This window comes from Tinamus guttatus, unplaced genomic scaffold (assembly GCF_059628265.1).
Source record: "Tinamus guttatus ecotype Peru unplaced genomic scaffold, ASM5962826v1 Tinamus_guttatus_pri_ptg000302l, whole genome shotgun sequence".
Taxonomy (NCBI): Eukaryota; Metazoa; Chordata; class Aves; order Tinamiformes; family Tinamidae; genus Tinamus; species Tinamus guttatus.
The window spans coordinates 1,057,762-1,076,298 of NW_028288836.1; the positions used below are offsets into that span (position 1 = coordinate 1,057,762).

Here is an 18,537-nt window from a genome sequence, read left to right on the forward strand (position 1 = left end):
AACTGCACCTTTGCGGCGCATCGAACAGACCGGCCAAGCCCAGCGCGAGGTTATTACCCCATATTTTTTACCCCATGTCTTTTTCCCCGCCGACATGGGTGGGAGGGAGGGTGCCCGCGCTGGCGCGCTCCGCGCACCGGCCGCTCGCGGGGAGCAGAGGGCGCCCCAGCGCCGCGCACCGCGCACCGCTCCGCGCACCGCTCCGCGCCCCGGGGGCTGTGGCGGGGAGGAGGGCAGGGGGGCCCTCAGCTGGGGCGGGGGGGAGCCCCGTGCACGGGGGGACACTGAGCGACCCCGGACCTTAAGCCCGAGCCATCTTCCGAGGCAGCTCCATTCTCCTGAATTGAAGCTCCATGAGTTGCCTTCTTCCTATTTTTAATAAAATATTTTTGCCCCCCCCCTTTTTTTTGCCCCCTAGCCCCGCTTTTTTTCCAGCACAGATCCTTCCCTTACGCAGACCAACAGCACCCACGCCCGGGGGTTCGTTCAGTCTCCTCCGTGCAGTCCGCGACCGCTCCCGCTGGGGAAGGAAACGCGGCTTCTCCCTGAGATCCGCTTGGCTTTGAGAGGAGGATAAGGTGGTGGGGGGTTAAGGTTTCCAGGTACGTTCCTGCCCCCCCCCGCCCACGGCAAGGCAGACCCGTATTTAAAAGGGGGGCCTCCTCGCGCGAGCGCCACGCAGCGCACCCCCCGTTTAAATAAATAAATAAAGCGGCGGCTTTTTGAACTGCCCACAGACTGTCACAGAGGAGGAGGAGGAGGGTGAGGGGAGGGAGGGAACGAGGGAGGAGGGGGGGGGGGGGGTGGGAGCGCGCGAGAAATGCAGAGGCAGCAGCCGCCGCGGCAGCGCCGCTCCAGCAGCAGCCACTAGCGAGCGCGGCGAGAGCAGAGGCGAGCGCGCTGCCCGCCACTCCGCGCAGCGCACCCGGGCGAGCGGCCGAGCGGCGCCAGGTAAGGCACGGCGCCCCCGGCCCGCCACCCGCGCCGGCCCCGCGCTCCTCTCCGCTTCCTTCCGCGCCTCAAGCCGTGGGCAGGGGCGAGGCGCGCGCCTGGGCTGCGCGGAGGGAGCGCGGAGCTGCAGGTCGGGCGCGTTTTGGGAGTCTCGCTGCGAGGAGCTCCGCTGTTCCTCGAGAGAGAGCGAGCTCCTCGGTGAGAATTCGAGGCACAGGATGGATTGAAGGGATATTCTGTGGAATTTAAATGCCCCATAACGCCTTTTTTTTTTTTTTTTTTTTTTTTGGCGGAGGGTGATTGATGAAGGAAGCGATGGGTGTGGTGGGGGGGGTTGGGGGGGGAAGCATTTTCTGCATTTTCTGCTGCATTTCTTTTATTTCGGTGCTGTTTCCAAAGGGAGACTGCTTAACAATAGATAAATAACTAGATGGACGAATAACCATAAGAATAAAATTTCCCCGCGCCTCTCCACGAGGCGAGGCGCTGGGGAGGGCGGCGGGGGCTGCGGGGGGCGGCGGTGCCGGCGCTGCCCGGCGTGCGCGGGGGTGACAGCGGGCGCGGCGACGGCGTCAGTCCCGGCTCCCGACAGCGCTGCGTGAAAACGCCGTTTCTTATTATTTATTTAGTTTTATTTTATTTTGGGGTGTAGTGAGTGGGGGGTTAGGGTTTTCTGGGCAGGGGCTGCAGGCGAGCCGTCGAAGGCGGCAAGGAACCGCCGCCGCCTCTGCCTGCGCTCTTCTGCAAGCTGCCTGGCTCCCGAGCGCGCTCACTTCATGAATATTCATCGAACGCCTCTCCTCTTCCCACAGGTCCCCCATTATTTTATTTTATTTTATTTTATTTTATTTTATTTTATTTTATTTTATTTTATTTTATTTTATTTTATTTTATTTTATTCCCTTCTCCGTAAAGGCAGCTACAACCGCCCCCCCCCCGCCGCCAGCAGCTTTTTGTTTCCCCTAGACCCACCTCTCCCCCCTCCGCCCCTCCACGCGTGTCGTTAAAACGCGGCTCTTGCGGCGAGCTCCCCGTGGGCGGGGGGCACGGCGAGGCGCACCCACGCACACCGGTCACGCCGCCCCCCACTCCGTGCCCCCTCCCCGCTTTTCGGGGCACTGCAGCGAAAATGAATGAAGCGGCGCCGTAATTAGCGATTCCTTTGTCTGGGGCCGGCGCATGCGCCGAGGCGGCGGCGCGGGGCCCGCCCGCCCCGTCGGGGATCGGGCCCCGCGGCGGAACAAAGGCGGCCGGGCGGCCCCCTCCCCCCCCGCGCTGGGGTGGGGGCGGGGAGTGTGTGTGTGGGGGTGGGGGGGGACACACGGACGCGCGTGGCGCCGCGCAGGGAGCGCGGAGCAGATAAGGGGCGGGGGGAGGGAGAAAGACCCTCCCCCCGTGGAATGGCCGAGGAGAAATGTGTCGTTTCTGAAGGGAAAAATAAAATGAGATAAAATGAGAAAAAAATGAAACGAAAGGGCAGGTTCGGGCGGGCGGAGGGCGCAGCCGCCCCCGGCCGCAGGGAGCTGCTCGCCCGGGGGGCTCGCGCGCGGCGCTAACGAGGCGCGGCCGTTTATGGGGCCTCGTGGCCGGAGGGGGGGTTAATTTACGCGCTGCAGTTAAATCCCACGTTAATGGCCTCGTAAAGAAGCCGTGCACGCGGACGGAGAGACTCCATCCAGGGGGAGACACTCCTGCTCCGCGCTCTGCTTGCCGGAGCATCTCCTCCCGCGCGCGCTGGGGCTGGCTTTCCGCGCCAGGACCTTTTTTTTTTTTTTTTTTTTCTCGGGTGCGACATCTTGAAATCTCTCTTGTTCAAATTGTTGCCTCCCGACGCTGGCATCCATGCTCGTCCCTCCTCTGGCAGGCTTTCTTTGGGCAGGAAAGATACATTTGTCCAAAATTAGGATACATGTTTCTCTTTAGGGAGGGCATTCTTAAGCACAAGATAAATCGGTAATTTTATAATTACCGGTTTGTGACGGTATATATATATATGTAAGTGGTATATGCGCTAAGACTGAGTTGAGGATTATACCGAATACTGCAGTTGTTCTCCCAGATGGGTGCCTGGGCAGCGGGTGAAGGTGGGTTTTATTACCCTCCTCCCCCACATCCCCACCCCAGCATCACGAACACGAGCTTGATACGCTGCCCCCCAAGATCTCTCAGCCTTCCCTTGGGATTATTGGCATTTTTCGCTCTTTCAACGATGTCCGCTCTGCAGAAGCGCCGCCACCCAAGGCTTGAAACCTGCCATCGTGTCACCGCCCTGCTCTGCAGTGCACAGGTGCCTGCCAGGCACCTCCCAGGCCCAGGGACATCCCGCAAAAACGAGGGGTTTTCCCAGGGTAGCTGCTCCTTGTTAAACCCAGGGACACCAAAATCGTGGGGGTGGCATCACAGAGCCAGGCAAAGATGCGGCAGCTGCAGTTACTGCCGTCTCCAGTGGAGACACCTTTCCCTGCAGGGTCCATGTGTATCCTGGGATTTTTCTGGGAATTTTGGGTGGAGAGAGGAAAAGCAGCCGCCAAGCATTAGGGTGGGAGGAGAGAAAGGAAGGAGTAATGACGTGACCAAAGGATTTTGCTTTTGCTGTCTCTTCTCACAGTCTCGCAGTTTTGCTTCGTGGTCCTTCTACCTCCTGGATGGCACAGGGAGGGGATACTTCCCTTTGGTGTCACTGCTTTAGGTTCACTTGGGGCATTAACTCTGTTCTGGGGACAGACCAAATCCCTAAAGATGGGGGATCATCGTGGTAGCTCTGCCCATGCTTGTGTGCTTCATGTATTGTGTCATTCAGGGAGTTTGCTCACACATAGCTGCCAAAAGGCTTATCACACAGCAGCGTTTTTTTTTTTTTTTTTTTTTTTGAAAGTGGCATATCTAGCTAAAATAAAAACAAGGTTAGCTGATAAAAAATGATTGTTCCAGTTATTGCATGAAGCAATAAAATGGTTAGGCCCTTTTTTTTTTTTTTTTTTTTTCTCCTCTCCTATGTTCCCATGCTTCTTTGCATTTAAAGTCCAGCACCCAGCAAGGCAACCTAATAATAAAAGATCAATTAATCTCAAAAAGAAGCAAACCTTGGGAGCATACCATCTCACTGAGGTTGCTCCAGAATTTCAGGACTGTCTTTAGAGCTGTCTCCAGGCATTATCTATTAGTTTGTTGGTCTTTCAACACAAAGTGTCTGCAATAAATTGTGTTTTCCAAGCAAAGCTTCTTCATTTGCACTGTGTTGTTCCACTGCTAGCTTTTTTTGACTGCCCCACGCAGTCAACCATGAAGTCCTTCTGTAGAGCCTCCTTTGTCCAGGACAGCTCCAGCCTGTACAGAGCTTGCCTCATGCAGGCATCTGCACATGCCCTGATGGGATACATCGACTTAACTAGAAGCTGGAATACAGAATAGTTTGCAAGCTTGGAGCCTTTCTATGAAATCCTGGCAGATTTCCATGCAGCCACATTTGCAAGTGCTCAGCTACCATTGTGCTACTTACCATTTGAAAGCTTGCTTTTAAAAGATGATCTTGCATGGATTTTGAAAGCAATAACTTGATTTTTTTTCTTCCCCCCTGACTCTGAAAGACGGGGATGCTACATATCTATCTACACCTTTGCATGGAAATCTGGTCTTGATTTAGGTCTGTGGATACTACTGTTGTGCCCTCGGGGGCATTGTAAATTTAATGGCTATAATCTGAGTTCTTCAAGTAAGAAAACTGTATGTCTTTCAAATATAATGAAGAGTTATCTGCTGACATTAAAGCTCTACTATCTTTCCTGCACAAGTAGTAAAAGCAGGCCATTTTGAAGTACATCTGTGCTTTGGAACAGCTTCACAACTAAAGAAAGAAAACCTAGTAGGGGCTTGGGTTATTTCTCTTTTGTCAATCAGGAATGACAAGAATGAGGTAACAACTACAGAAATCAAAGAAATTCCTGAAAGCATTAGAGACTTGAAAATAGAAACCATATGCAGCATAATAGAGGTTTAATGCATTATTAGGAAACGCTTTCAAGATTAAGAAAAAACGCAGGGGGAAGAAGGGGGGAAACACCTCATGCAGAATGGAGAGGGCTTTAAAGTCTTCTTTATCAAGATCGCATATCTCACAGCTGCCTTTCTTAAAAGCCAGCGTAACTTCTCACTTCAAGATGGAGGAATGCGGTTAGTGTAAAAATGTAGCTATTGGTTATGTGATGGGAAAATTCATTTAAAAAAAAAAGAAAGAAAAGAAAAGAAACTGATTGATAGCAATATGATTCCTCAAGCATGAGAGATGGCTGACTTGCCAGATTCTGAAAATAAAAGCCTTTGACTTTTTTTTTAGCAGGCCAATAAATGTAGAGAGATACTGATTTTTAACACATGTGGAATGGTCAGGTTTTGCCTGGGAGCAAGATGTGTAGTAATTCCCTCTTAAACACAGTTAATGGAATTTAACTCTGGGGAAAGAGTTTTTATTAATAAAACCCTTCTGTTGTAGGATATAAATCAGAGGCAGATCTCTTTTGAAGTGTTTGGTATGTGTGCTGCAGAATGCAGCTAAGTAGAGTCTGTAGTGATGTGACTTTTGCAAGACAGATGACGAGTACCTCCCCAGTAAGGCAGAGTTGGGAAAGATGCTTGCTTTTTGGTCACATTACCCAATTTAGATTTTAGCCTGGCAAGTAGCGCCACATAGGGTTATGTTCTGCCAATCCAGAGATTTTATTTCTTCCTATTCTGTAGGAATTGGAATATCTTTTGAATTGGCAAAATTTAATTGCATGTACGCTTGACTCATAGTTGTTCAGAGCAGCATGCATTCAGTGCTTAATGTAGGCAGTAGGATGGGAGGATGGAAGACCTTCATTTTGATTGTTGATTTTCTGCCCTTATGAAAGGTCCCACACTGAATGTGTAGCAAGATCAGGTTTCAACCACCCACTTTTTTCCTATTTGTAAAGGTTTGTCACTGAAAGCTTGCTAATGATGTCATGATGATGGTTGCAGTAAGTTCTCATTAGCATGAATAGAGCATAAAGATACATAAACTTTCCCTGCTGGCAAAAGACTATAACTACAAAACATCTCAAAGGATTAATTTTAATGTCAGAAATGTGTGCCATCACCACTTTAAATGACAAATGGAAGCTGCCATGATAAAAGTAGTAAAATCGGGGACTGCTGACTATCTTACAGTCCAATGGACCTTCAAATACTTAATGGGATGTAGAAGGACAGAGTCCCTGTAGAAGGACAGAGCCTTCTTTTTTTGTTGATTTGTCTTGTGCTGTTCCTGTTTTCTTTATGTGATTGGTTGATGAAGGAAGGGCTTGCATTCAAACTTATACCTTGAACTTATTAACTGCTTTAAGATAAAGCTGATGGCCACATAGCAAGATGCTGTAGAGGAGCATTTGCTAAACAAACCGCAGATGACTGCTGAACCCTGAAGGAGCAGTGGGGCAGTTAGACAAAACAAAGAACAGATCAACAATAACACAAGTGATGATACTTGTGTCTCTCTCCCTATCTAACTACCTTAGGAAAGTCCAGACAAAGCATATGCAAATTGGGATGTGGAAAATCTGGTGCAAACCCCCAGTTGCAAACATGTAGTCACCACGGGAGAGTAAAACCATGGTAAACACTTCAGTGTATCTGCTTGTCCAAGATAGACTGGAGCCTGCAAATTGCTCCATCAGCTTTCTGCAATCACAGTTCCTCAAGGCAGGGAAGTGTGTAATTCTGCCAGCAAAGAAAACAGGCTAAAGGTGGTACAAAGCTCTACCGGGGCCTGAGAATGGATAGGGCAAAACCTGTCACCATTTGATGCAGGACCCATGTTCACCCATCAGTGATCCTTGTTCACCCATGAGCATGCAATGTTTTTTGTTGCTTCTTCTTTGGCCAGGGCTGCTAAGTGCATGAGTGACGTCTGCTACAAATTGCACTGAGCTAGGAGGAGGAAGCAAATTCAGTGAGCTCTGAGACAGTGAAAGCAGCTTCTCTTTTTTTTTTTTTTTTTTTTTTTTTTGCTTTCACCACTAAAGCTGAGGCAAAGGCTCAAGATGTGCCAACCACTCCAAACAAGCGGCTCCCAGACCAGATGGGCTGAAAGAGAGGGGCTACCCCTCCTCAGGCCACCCCACTCATCTCCACACACGTGCTGCAACAGCTGGGGTTGCTTAAGAGTGGCAGGGAGCTGCCTGTTGACTCTTGCTTTCCTCTTCTGATGGACGGGCCTCCTGAAACGGGGCAGACAACAGGTCCCCAGAGAGTATAAGTGAAAATCTGGCAGGATTTTCCAACTGCATGCACTCCGTGCTTTGCTTGTGTCGATGGCATGCTGCTGGTTTGTGACTGTGTCTCACTGGGAGCTTGGGCTGGCTTGTGCAAATCGGCCGGTGAGGCCTGCTGAATAGTCCTGAGTGCTCGGGATGGTGCTGGGCCCCTAATGCAGGTGCTTAAACTAGAGCACTTCTTAAGACACTTCTCTCTTGTGCAGTCCATGAACATTCATAGGTGAGAGCCTCCTGAGACTTCTAGAAAGCTCTGTGTAGGACATCAGAGTCAAGAAGGGTGATGTGGAGCTGTCCGTGCAGACATGTTTTTGTGCTGGATCTCGAAGGATTTAGATGAAGACAGCATTGTCCCTTCTCCATGCCAATCCTCTGCTCTTCTTCCGCTTTTCCCACCCTTGAAAGATAAAATACTACAGTGCGAGGAGATCTGTAGCAATCTGAGATTCCACCAGTACTGTACATTTTAATGATTTCCTCAGCGCTAATCTCTTTCAGTGATATTTAGAGACATAGAGGCATTTAAAACCAAGATAGGCAAATGCTTCCATGGTACATGTAAATATTATATCTCACTTCAGTGTACTCTTCTCTGCATGTAATAAAAGTTCCAAAGAGCTCAAGAAAACTAACATCACAGTAGTTTTTTATAAGCACTTGAATAATTGCTAGGTCACTGCAAGTTCAGCTGTCTCCCTGTCCACTAGATAAATCAGTCACTAACCAGTAGATTCACGGACAAATTGCTGATGCTGATGGCAAGAGCAATGTGGCACATGGTTCCTCCTCCTCAACTAAGCATGGCCCCTGCGTTGGCAAGGCATAATGTCTGGCCTTCAGTCTTGAGGTAGCTTCTGTTGCCAAGGGCTCAAGTTTTCCGCAAAGCTCCTGCAGGTATTTGCCTTTTGTTAACTTCCCTCACAGCAGTGCTGTCACTAAGACGTTGTGTAGAAATGCACAGAAGTTGGTGTCAACAGATGGCAAATATAATGGGTTGTGCTTGCTTCAGGGGTGCTAAATGTTGCACCTTTACATACCTGCTGTTTCCGTTTTGACTTGAAGCCAATACGTGGCTGGTGGTATCGAGGGGAAGGGCCCGTCTTTGCATGCCCTCCCGCAGCCATTGAACGTCTGAGCCCTGCACCAGCTAAAATACCGAGGTCTCCAGCAGAGAAGGAAGGAATAAAACAACTTGCTAGTTCCGCCCAGGTTTGTGGTCCAGAGAAATAGTGGTGGTAAATTTATAGTCTGGGAATAGGAATATATATCTAGAAGCTTTTTACACATTTCTACTTCAAAATGAAGTTATTTCACATGCTTGCTATTGGTTGAAGAAGCGTTTTGATACTCTTTCTGACTTGATACTCTTTTGTATTCTAACATATTAGCATATACATTACATATCTCTGTCCGTATCACACATCTGTTCATGTATTACAGTAAAAATGAATATTCAAGTGTCCTCAAGCTGGTAGTTTTCATTCATCAGCTAACCTTGGCTGTGTATCCTTGCTCAGAGTTTCCTTGTGGATCATTTGTCTGCATTTCAGTTACATTATCGTATTGGTTATGTTGCTGATTATCCTGGTTATCCTTTCTAGAAGATGGCATTTTCAGCTCTGAGCTACTACAACCTAGTCCAGAGAACATTCTGTTCATCGCACACCAACATGCAAGGTGGGCATTAGCAAATATGCCAAGTGCAGCAGGACCTACATCATAAGCTTAAGACTATTGTCATCATGAGAACAGAACCACTAAGTTATAGTACTTTATGTTTAAACTCTAAAACTCATGTTACTAGACTCCGACTGCTTGCATGGGTATGACTGCCAAATCTCGATGTTCACTAGTCATATCAACATGAAAGTTTGGTTTTAAACAAAGTTTTATGCAAATACTACAACATTATAGAAATCTTCTAGTATTTCCGGCCCAAAGCATTCAACACTTCTAACTTCTGAGCACTTGAAATATTAATGTGTTTTCTCCTTCTGCTGACTGAAAGGGAATAGATTTTTTATTTCTTTTTGAAATGATATTTTAGTTTTAAGCAAAACTGGCTCTTAATTAAAAAAAAAGAAAAAAACCAAACTGACCTGATAGTTTGTATTGCTATTCTTATTTTCGCATTGCTAGTCTTATTTTCGAGAAGAACTAGATTTGTTTTGCTTTCACAAAGCATCAAACACTTTGTTGGACTATCATAATTAAACTATATTAGTGAGTAGCAAAACCTTCCAAAACACATGGAAAAGGGAAACATTTGCTTTTATAATAGATGAAGCCTGTCTGCCAAACTGTGCTTTACTGGACTGCATATTGCATAACGGCCAGTAGCTGTGAGAGTCACGTTGGCATGAGTTTCTTTCATAACAAAACTTTTGTTTGGATCTCCTCCAGTTGCTTGAAATTTTCACTGTGCCCAAATAAAGCGAGATGCCTATAAATGATTTTTTCCAAAGGATTTTTTTTTTTTAACTGCAGATACAGTGAAGACACAGTATTGCCCTTGGTTACTGTGGAGGGTCCCCAAGTAGGCCAGAGAATTGAATTGTATCGATTTAGATCGTCTCCTGCACGCTGAGCTCCCACAGAATGCCAAAATACTCAGAGGAGCTTATTTTCAGTAGAATAACAACTCCTCATCTTGGATAATTAACTTTTTAAACAGAGAAAACTCACAGTGATTAGGAAACCAAAATAATAGATAAAAGCTTTATTCACGGCCCATTCTCTGCCCACTGAGTCCTTGAAACTTTGACATATTAGCATTGGCTCCAAGTGCTCTGCATTTTTCTGAGTTGCAGCAACTTTGCAGGATCCTCTCTGTCTCCAAGAAGTTCCTTTCCAACACCTCTGGGGTCTGACTGTGAGGCTGCACTTGGACAATTTCTGTTCTTGAGCTGTTGGTTCCCTCCTTGAATCCCTTGCCTATCTCACCCTGACGTCTCTGGGAAGCCTCTTTTTTTTCTGAGAACCCTCAGGGACTCCTCAAGGGAAGGGACTAACTCTTTTGACTACCTCACTCTTCTTCTTAAAATCACCATATAAAAGGAGGAATTTTCCATTGGAAATTTTCTGCGCAACCTTGCAAGCACAGTGGATTTGGTGGGGCTGTAGATACGTTGTCTAAAGTGCCAGGCATCTGTGGCTCTGCTCATGGTGTTTATGGAGTCCCTGCACTGGAAAAGAGACCAAATAGCTAACTTAATTATTACAAATGCTCCATTTTGTCTTAATTAATCTAGCCATATGATTCTGGCTCTTTGATCTAATTAGCTAGGGAGATAGTTAAATATAACTTCATGTATCTAGGCAAATTTAACTATCCTTGGTTAAATCTGCTTGCAGTTCCTAAGAGACTATATTTCGAAGTGCCATAGCTACGAAGTCACAGCTGAGAATATCTCCTAGCTACCCTTCATCTGCAATAAAAAAATTATACAGTGCTCATCTTAATATATTTAAATAAATTTTTCTGTTAACAATACACTTCATAAGTTATTTCAAAGAATTTCATGAGAACAAGGAGGCATCTTTCCTTTTTCTAACATTAAGGACCAGCAGGTACTTGCGCTCTACCAGTGTAACGGGGCTTCCGTTGTTCAAGTGGATAAACATAAATTTTGACAGTGTATGGAAAATGTTTGCTCTTTGCTCTGCAACAGGTGGAGGATGGTCAGTAAACTGAGTTAGAATAATTTGAAATTAATAAATCATAGTAAAAAGTCCTTGTCTCTGCAAACATTTCCAATAAAACTTACATTCTAATCGTAAGAAATTTAAGAAGAATTAAGGATTTGTTGACCAGTGATAGACAACAGCAATAGCAGAATTTCACTTCCTAACTGTGCAAAACTTTTGCCACCAGAATTGAATAAATTACTTTAAACTGTCCTAAAGTAAACACGTGAATATTTCCTTTCATGTACTATCTGTAGAATATTTAAGGATAAGAATACTTGCCTAGGTCATATGCCAAATGAGAGAGAGATGCTGTTCAAGTGGATGAACATGTAGACAATGACAGTGATTAGACATGGTATCTCAAAGGAAAAAAATGAAAACATGTATTTGTGTAGTGTAAAGGAGAGAATTATGTTTTAAGAACAGGTAAGACAATCACTAAAATATAATTCATTCCACATTGGGGCAAGAAGATCCCTTGATGTTCCTTACAGCCCTGCACTTATGGAATTAGGAACATGTGTGACCTTTGGAGCACACTTGCTCTTGAGTTCAGAGAAGCCAGTTCAGTTGAAACCAAAGCCTTCCCAGGCACCCCATGAGAATGTCTGAACTACGTTAAAGTAGTGATCAAAAGATAAAACTTTTGCTAATACGCTTTATAGGTATATATGCTTTATATTCTACATTCTACTAAGTAATATCGAAGCAAGGCTTTTCTATAGATGGTACAAGAGATTTTATTTATTGATGCCAAACAGCATGGCCTGTTGATCAAAGATTTCTGTATAATACTTTTTAACAAAATTCCTGACAACCGACTGAAAGTCTGAGGCTGTTCTTCCAAATGTGGCTGATATAGAAACTGGAGTAAAGTTTCCAAAAATGTTTGAGGGTTTTCAGTTCCTAAATTGTATTTCAAGGCAGCAATATGAAATCCTATGAGTATATTTGGAAACTTTACTCTGTAACCCCAGAATGAATTTTTTTTAAGTACATCTGACGACAGCTGTGTAATATTGATTTATACAGCACTAGGACCTCTTTTGTTACTTAATCTATAGGCTACCGAAACATATTGTTGGGTTGTTGCACAGATGAGTGGAGGAGCTAACTGCATTACAGAGGCTATATACACATTTTCAACCCATGGTTGCTCAAACTTAATGCTGTAATAACAATAGCTTTGAAGGTTGAGCCTGATATAAATTAGGCTCATTTCTAAAGAAATCCTTGGTGTGTATTCATAAAAGGTTTTGAATAGACTTAATGTGTAGCTGAACAAATATCTTTGTGCAAATATCTTTGTGCAGGTGGGCAGCTGCCGTTTGAGTTCCCAATTCAATAGCACAGGCTGCTTGTTCTGCAGCTCCTTTGGGCCACATGCTTGAAATCAATCAACCTTTTATACCTCAGGGCAATGTGAGATTTATTTTCTTTCCATATGGGCTTACTGGAAATCATGGTGTGCTCCTGAGAAGCTCTTGCAGGATTCCGATGTATGTTTCTACTTAACAAATCAGATTCTTGGCTAGTGGCCCATATATTGACATTGCTAGAGATGAGGAAAATGCTCACCTTCGTTTAACTGCCAAATGGGAGAGTATGTAGGTGTGTATGGATGCTGCGCTGTGCAAAACAGCGCTGTCATGCGATGCTTCCTGCATTAGGAACACTGCTTTCAGTGTAAACTCTGCATACAGGCACCATTTCATCTTCGGTGAATCTTTCAATAACCAAGGCATGTTTGGGAGCAGGACTAAAATGGAACCTCTGATTCCGTTTTTATTTGCATCATATATCAGTGAGTATTTTGTTTGAATCTGAGTTATGTTAATAAAGTTGGAATGTGCACTTCTAGAATTCTGTTAATTTGGACTGTTGGATGGGTGGGTCTGATGCACTGTAGCAATGTTCATGCTTACCTTCAGAATATGAAAGCACGTGCCAAAATGTTAAATCCGAGCATTCTGCCATGTTGTCTTCTTTTCCCATCTTTCATTTTTGCCTGGATCCTCTGCAATTCTTTTAAAAAACTAATGGTAGGTATATTTAGATAGCATTGCTGTTGAAGACATGTTTCATACTGCCTAAGGAGAAGGATTATCTTCCTAATCTGTAGGAGATACATGTGTGCAGCAGTGCTCTTCTCATGCTGAGCAGATAGACCAGGAAAAAATACACGTTAGGCTAAGATTCGTTTGGTCAGAGATAAAATCATTTGCATTATGTTTATTAATAGTAGTATTTCATATAAATGAACTTAAAGGGACTGTAGAATAGTCTGTAGACTTCAGAACTGACCATTTGTGTCTAACGTATGTGTCTGTACATGAGAAACAGAGGAGGCCGGGTGTACTGATGGGTGGGCGTGTATACTAGCTGTGCTAGCAGGCTATGCTGCTCTGCCATAGTCTGTGCTAGGGAATGCATACTAGTGTATCCTTGGGTTTCTCACTTCTGTGCAGCAGATGCCTGCGTGGGAACTTTGAATTTGGATGATTTGCTAGGATGGTCGTGGGGCTTTCACTGGTACTGGGTTTGAGTCAACTTCCTGCACTGGAATTGGCTTTAGATGTGGTTTGGGGATGATCTGGTTTGGTCAAAAGTCTGAGCATATTCACAAGTGATCCAGCCAAGTCTGTTTCATCTGCTACTGAATGGAGCTCTGCAGAACAAGCAATAGGTAAGCGGATGAAGTACTAAAGCCTCTCCATACCAGAACTTAATTCATTCAAATTTCCCAGAAAATTTGTTTTTTTCTCTCTTTCCTTTCCCTTTTTTTTTTTTTTTTCTTTTTCCTCCAAGCTTTGTATCAAGCATTTAGACACTGGCATATACAGTGATTAAACTCCAAAACTGGAATGGTTTGTCATAATGAAATATGTGACATGTATAAACCAGATATGTTTGACATAATTAGAGTGCTTCTACTGAAACCTTTTCCACTTAAGAGAGAGGCCAATGAAAATAAACATGAACTGTAAAATCAACCCTCAAGTTTGTATTTCAGGATTAAAGTATGCTCTTGAGACTCCTATCTGCAACAGTAGGATAGTAAAAACATTTCCATTTTCTACCATAAGGTAAATATCCACTTCCTAAAGACTACAGTTTGGAGAGTTTTGAGGTTTCAGACCTAAAATATGCAATACCATGCATAGCCTAGGGACTAATAAGTGGTAGAGTTAAAAAAAGGCATTTATCACATGCCTACTAAGTAAAGCGTTCTGGAGGTGTGCAAAAAACTACTGCAAAGCCTACACTATACAAAGGCTATAAGTGTGCACATTTAAAACATAAGTATATTTTAGATTTTGTAGCTTCCTGTATGGTGCCACATCCTATGCATTTTTCACCAAATGAGAAGTGTAACACCAAGCGGAGGGAAGTTAAAAATAATCTTATCAGCAGTCTCAATTCAAATGAACAGTGCTCTGGGCTTTAGAGTTGTTACTTTTTACTTTTTAGAAAAAAAATGCAATTAAAAAAAGAGATTTGGAACATGACAGCGGAGCAGAGTGAGGATCTTCGTGCTGGAAAACATTTGAATTCTTGAAGCTCAAATTTCCTGGGAATAACTGCACAGGTCTTGATTTCTAGCTGAAATAAAGGACAGGCTTACCCACTTTGGGCTAGTTAATCATTTAATGTATAAGCCGCCCATGTGGGCAGTCAAGGTTCACATTTCTGCTCTTGCTGACACCTGCTAGGGGATGGGACTTCACCCTCCTGACTATAGAGTAAGCGCGTACCCTATTCAGCAGCTTGTTGCCCAGTCTGGGTTGGGGGCAGGCTCTGCCTCTGCTGATGGTCACCCCATAAAAGCTACCCTATTGAGACCATCTCTGGTCAGAGCTTTGAATGCTCATGTGATGAAAGCTGAGCTTCAGCTCTGAACTGGGCAGAGAAAATGCTTGAAACAGGCTCTTTTACATGTGAAGTGACTTTCTTTTAGCTAATACCAGTGAGTAATTCTTTGGCTGGCTGGCTGACTGCGAAAGGTCATGTAAAATTGCCCCAAGTACCAGGCTTTGGAGGACTCGGGAAGCTGTTTCCCATGTAGCTCTAGTTTAAGACTAGTGTCTTTGTTAGAATTTATAAATTAAATCCTAACCATTCTGCCATTTCCCTGTATTTATTTGTGAGAGTTTCTGGGAAAGCATTCAAATCCCTAGGTGCCCGTCCATGCTTGGCATAGATGCTCATCAGAGAACTCTTCATGCTCTGCTTTAATTTAGAGGCAAAACCCATAGGGTGAAAATAGTCCCCATTTGGATTTCAGGTTACAATCTCACGGAGTTTTCACTCATCTGCAATCTCAATTCCATGCACAGCGTGTCAACTGCTTCAGAGTGCAGGTAGGACAGCTGAGCAGACTCAGAGACTCTTGGCTTTGCTGCCAGACATACGCTTGGGGCTTGGCCTCCCCTACTTGCTTAGTTGGTTTTTACTTTGTGGCAGGGATTGATTTCTCTTGGTTTCTCTTCTCTTCTCTTCTCTTCTCTTCTCTTCTCTTCTCTTCTCTTCTCTTCTCTTCTCTTCTCTTCTCTTCTCTTCTCTTCTCTTCTCTTCTCTTCTCTTCTCTCTTCTCTTCTCTTCTCTTCTCTTCTCTTCTCTCTCTTCTCTTCTCTTCTCTTCTCTTCTCTTCTCTTCTCTTCTCTTTCCTTTCACCTTAGGGAGCCCAATCCCCTTGTCAAGGGAGCAGCCAAGAGAAACCAGCTGGATTTTTAATGCTATCCAGCTAAGCATGTTTTAATTTAGAAGCACATTTCAAGACATTCCAGCATATGACTAGAACATGGAAACATCACATTATGGGATTTAAAAAAAAAATTACATTATTTCTGGCAAATGAAAACCAATGGTGAAATTTTCCAGGAAAATGCTTTTTTGTTTTAAAATCTAATAAGTGAACAATTCAATGCCAAAGGTCGAATTCTTCTCTAAAGTCACTGTATGCCTGAATTTACAGTGGAGTTCCAGTGCTGGAAATCACAACTGAGTTAACTCAGACTGTGAGCTATAATGACCATCTACCTCAGTTACATTGGTATCTGGTTTGTATAAATTAAGTTTCACTCAAATCTTAAGTTTTGTGTGTGTGTGTGTGTGTCTTTTTAAAGTGTTTTGATTCATGTGAAAGCAAGTAAGAACCTTTATAGCCTGATCTTTTCTTTACATCTATAGTGAGAGTAATGTGTAAAACTCAGTTATGAGTAACTATAAATTGGTAGAAACAGTAAAGAAATGCCTCTGAGCACCTGACACTTCTGGGCCTTGGGCAGGAGCCAGACATTTTACGGGATATTGTGACCGTGGCACTGCAGAGAGCTGCAGAAAGCTCACTAAATTCTTGATTTAATGTTGTCTTCTGATTCAAATACTAAAAATAGTGAGTAGGTTGCAATGATAAAACTGTTACATTGGACTGGAAACTTGAGATCATACTTTGAAGTGCTTCCTAATGTTCATTTAATTCTGTCTGGGGGGAGTTGGGGGATTTCCATCACTTTTAATCATGGGGACTAAAATCTTAATTCCTAATACATATTTATAATCTCTTCAAAGGAGCTCTTATTTTTCTTATTATAAGAGCCACTCATGAGTTTTTTTTTCCCCAAAAGATAAGGATATTTAGCTCAACTGCTTCATTTATAATTCTTGATTCCCATTGCAAAATAGTCGTTGAGGCTAGAGATTATACTGCTTGATAGAATTAGATCAGTAAAGCAGCTACACATAAAAAAAAAGCTTCACTGGGGCTGGTTGAAGAAACTTTTTCTATTGCAAAAAGGAACTTAGCAGTTTTTATGAAATGTCATATCCTGCGGATAGCTGTTAAGCATAATTTACGCATACATGTTGCTTTGACTTAGTATACGTATGGGATGGCTGTGAAGCTGAGCTTTGGTTTGCACAGGTTTTTGCAGCTGTGTCTGCTGTGTTGGTCGTTTGTCTGCAGAAAGCTGCAAAACTTGCATGTGGGAGGGGAAATGAGAACGGCTAACCAAACTTAAGGCAGTTTGTCGGGACAGCGAGGTAAGTCCATTTGTTCTTGTGTAAAGCTGTATTTTATGAGGCAAGCCAAGTTATTACATTGACTTCTCATATAGTAGCTCACAAGCCTCTCCTGGCTTACTGAAACTCTGAAAAGTGTTTTCTTTCGTGTCCAGAGACAGTAAAGTAAAAAGAAAGGACACATGGGATTTGGGGGAAAATGCAAGTGCATTTCTTGTCTGATTTTATCTGGATGTGGACAAGAGTTGGGCATGTCCTAACACAGCAGATCCACAGCTGTGGATCTAGGGAATTCTGCTCACTGATATTGCAGTGATCCAGGCAGGAATATGCAGTGCATGGGGTAGCTTAGCAAGGGCCAGCGTTAGCTCTGTTACCGGCATCACCACAGCCATGTTCATGCGGATGTACTGCTACGGGAGCTAATTTTATTATTTGCAGAAAGACTGCCAACCTCTTGCAGAGCTTGTGCTAGCACAGGTAATAGCATGTTGCAAGGCTTTGTGCCTCGTAGTTTTGCCGTTCAAGCGAATGGCCCAGGGCTTGCTTCAATGTTCATCGCCTGCAGAATTAAGTGCCCTTCTTCCATTCTTTTAAATTTCGAATAAAAATAGCATTTTAAAAAATTCAGTGCTAACTCTATAGGGCTTATCTTATCGTAGATCTGTAATTGGAGCATGAGAAATACGTGTAAAATCTCACAGTCCCTATTAGCATCAACCCCGAATAAGTAGATTTTTTAATTGTAAGGTGGCTACATGAGACATTACAGAAATGAGAGAGATCCCACTAAGTTACATTTGGGCAGTTTTTATACAAATGAATGCCATTATAGAGACTGACTCTAATATAAATGTTAATGGCTCCAGAGCCCGGATTTCAGCACAGATGATCAGTATAAACACTGTTCCTAGCAAACCAGGGCTCCCTCTGCTACAGGGAACAGTGCACAAACTCCTTCACTACATCCATAAAACAAGCTCACACTGAGCATAGGAATTTGAGCTTATAAAAGTTGTAATATAACTTATGTTCAGGTAACAAGGAGTATATGGCCAAGTGTATCATCCCTGATACATGTAGAAGACATCAAAGAGAAAGTTAAAACATAATTTGGTGGGAAGCATTTCAGAGTGAAGTTGTGGTCAAACGAAGCTTTCTAGTTTCACACCTGAATAATGTTACATGAATTATTAGTTTGACGATTTTGTTATTATATGTGGAGAGGTGAGGGGCTGTGATTGCAGGACTTTGTGCTAGCCCTGCTGGGCAAGCGATACAGTCAGGCTGCCACCTTGAAAGCTGCTCCATATGCCACACTGGGCAGTTGAATGTCACATTGCCGTGAGTATCTAGCTTGGGGGCTTTAAAGCTAGGTTGGCTGCATCTGCACTGTGGATGGTCTTGGACAAATATATGCCTAATGAGGAGCCCTGCTTACTGCCTAACGCAGGGGTGGTGGAAAATCCATGCATTTAAAAGGCTCCAGTGGCTGTAACTGCCACTGCTGCCTCTCGGAGGAGGAAAGTGGACTGTTTGAGAAGAGGAAGAAACTCTGTCGATCTTGAGCTGAAACTCCAGTGCT

The 18,537-nt window shown here is 44.1% G+C and overlaps 1 protein-coding gene across 1 annotated transcript in view; it reads left to right on the forward strand.

Annotated features, from left to right (window-relative positions):
* Positions 1–809: 809 nt before the first annotated feature.
* The window catches only part of BASP1 (brain abundant membrane attached signal protein 1), a 46,167-nt gene continuing 28,439 nt past the window's right edge, over positions 810–18,537 (forward strand). The window contains exon 1 of the mRNA XM_088528148.1: positions 810–951. The gene's annotated coding sequence lies outside the window, so the exon portion shown is untranslated. The remainder of the gene's footprint in view (positions 952–18,537) is intronic.